The sequence below is a fragment of the Ambystoma mexicanum genome, chromosome 5q (genome assembly GCF_040938575.1).
Source record: "Ambystoma mexicanum isolate Mex_15411 chromosome 5q, UKY_AmexF1_1, whole genome shotgun sequence".
Lineage (NCBI taxonomy): Eukaryota > Metazoa > Chordata > Amphibia > Caudata > Ambystomatidae > Ambystoma > Ambystoma mexicanum.
In genome coordinates, this window is record NC_090933.1 from 1342611714 (window position 1) to 1342614548 (window position 2835).

The window sequence follows — 2835 nt, forward strand, 5'->3', positions numbered from 1 at the left end:
CTTCACAGCAGATCAAGGACGTATCTCTTCTTTTGGCGGGGGTATTGGCTACACGTGTTTTTCATTATCACGCTAGTCTGACGGTGAGTCGTGCATGCTCTTTTTCCCACTGCGGGTGCCCCTGTGTATCGCGTGACCGTTTTCGAAAGTCATAATAGCCTGCGTGTCCCACGTGTACATGTTTTTCATGTCCCTGGGTGCCACCGCGTACTGCGTACACGGTTTTACTGCAGTTTTGGGGCGCCTGAGCGTTGCGTGACCCATCACTTTATCACCGGGGTCACATACAGCCTTGCAGGATCAGGGGTGCTGTTAACATCTTGTATCCCACCCCCTTCACCCCAATTGCCCAGGACAATTGTCGTGTATACCTCCCATTGGCACTACTACATCTGTGCCGGCACTACCACATCTGTGCCATGGCTGGGAGGCCACGAAAGGTGAGGGTCGCCTCAGCTGGGCGTATTCCACATGGCGGGCGTGGTCAGGGACGTGGCCGGTTTGACCAGGGAGTAGGGTGACTCCAGGGTGTCCAGGGTGGCTGCAGAGGGGGAAGAGGCAGGGGTGTGCCAGTTCAGCACAATGTGCCACGTGTTGGCGCAGTCCTGCTACCACCCCCTGTGGCTCCGGGAGATGCAGTTCTTGCATCTGGCACTGGCGCCCATGTGACCTGGCAGTCCGTTTCATCGACTGCCATGGTCCCAAGGGTAGTGGTAGCTGCAGGTGCAGCTGTGGACACCACCACCCAGGCTCAGGGTCTGCCAGCAAAGAGTCCCAGGAAGATTTCCCTGAGGTCAGGAGGCACACCATAAGTGCGCGCAGGGCTGCCCTGACCGAGGCACGTGTCCCTGGGGCAGTAATGTCATCTGCTGCCCCGACCAGCTGGGTGTTGGCAAGTGCATGGGCAGATGCAGCCGACACCACCCAGGTTGTGAGTCTACCACCCAGGACAGTCCCGGGCAATGAGCCTGGCACAGCGGATGTTGCTGAGCAGGGTCCATTCCAGTGCACCCAGCAGCCACTGACGCAAGTCAGGGCTCCCGTCCTTGTTCCACCTGCCACTCCCTCGGTACAATCCACCAGCGACACTGCCCATACTGATCAGGGCGGCATTTGCCAGCCAGGGTCCGGACCACTGTCCAAGAGAAGGAAGGTTGTACCTGCAGTAGAGGCTGGGACCCCAGAAACAGCTCTGGCCTCCGGCACGTCGAGGAAGAAGCCTTTCTGCGTGCAGGAACTGGACTTCCTTGTGGACTACGTGCGGGACCACAACCATGATATGCTAGTGGGGCCAAATTGTCACACTACGGCTGCCCATCGTATGTCCCACTGGAAGCAAGTTGCGGATTGTTTGAGTGCATTCGACCATGAGGTGCGCACAGCTCAAGAGTGCAAAAAGCATTGGGATGACCTCAATCACAGTACTAAGGCGAATCGTGCCTCTAATTACAACATGACTCTGGTGACTGGCAGTGGGCCACCACCTGAGGAGGAAGACCTCACTTTGCACGAGTCCGTCGTTGCGGGGTTCATACCGGCAGGAATGGTTGAAGGAAATGGAGAGATGCTGGACTTTGATGCCCTGTTCAGTGAGTGTTGTTGCGTGTTTGTCGAGGCCATGTGGGGTTTGCTTGTATGATGTGTTGTGCTTGACTGCCACTACATGTCATGTGTACATGGTTCTCATGTGCAAGTCATGCAATGCTTCACTGATGCGTGCCTGCTGTTCCGGATGCTGGACATGTAGAGCAGACAGGGACTGTCCTCAACACCACACTTTCACCCTACTCACATGCTAGTCACCCGGCTGCCCCTCCGGTCCATGTTCCAGTTCACTGCCCTTCTGCATGTAGCCTGGGGTTTCTTTCCTCTCAGCACTGGGACTATGCCATTGCATGACTGACGTGCATGTATCTTCTGTCTGCATGCGGGTACTCCACGTAGGCATGCTCCCTTGCCCCTCCAACCCCCTGCACCCCAATTTCACCATGGCACTGGTCTGCAACATGTTGGTGTACTGCAATGATCTGTTCAAGGCTCCAGTGTGAATGCAAACTTCCACCAGCCTACCTGCCAGACACATACAGTGGGGTACATCCTATGTCCTTCATGCAGGGTGTCTCACTTGGACTGTGCAGATGGCAGATGCTCCACAGGGACATGAGTGCCCATTCATGCTCCATGTGCATTCCATGCATGCCCCTATGTGTCCTTGACTGGATGATCATTGTAGTACGTGGCCAGGATGACCTACATTTGATGGCATTTGATCATCTATTCATGCCCACTCTGGCTCAGTCCTGCATCACACACATGTTTAGGGTTCACAGTCTGTGTGGGGCACAGGCCTCCCCCTGTTTCAGGCCCACTGACTCTGTTCAACTGGTGTAGTGGCTTCTGCACACATGGGTGTACTACTGAGGGTTCCTCATGTGTCCTGCTTACTGTCCCATTATCATCTGCTGTGTTGTCAGTTGACTCAGATGATGCCATTGATGCTAGTCAACACAGGTCTCTGGTCCCCCTTTTGCTGCCATGCAATGCCTCCCTGCATTTTCACTTAGGGCGGGGGTGGTTTGCTTGTAGCCATGCAACCCATTGCATGCACATTGCACGTGATGCCTGAACTTGCCCTTGGACTGCCCTCACGTTTATTGATGGACATCATAATGCACTTGTTCATGTAGATAGTGGGTAACGTACACATGTTCTGCACTGCATCAACCCACTTCTGAGCCGTGTTACACCGTTCTACATGCCTACTCACTGATGCAAAGTCAAAGTGACCTGGTCAGTTTTTCATCCCTTCTCTGTCATGAATGCGACGGGCACAGG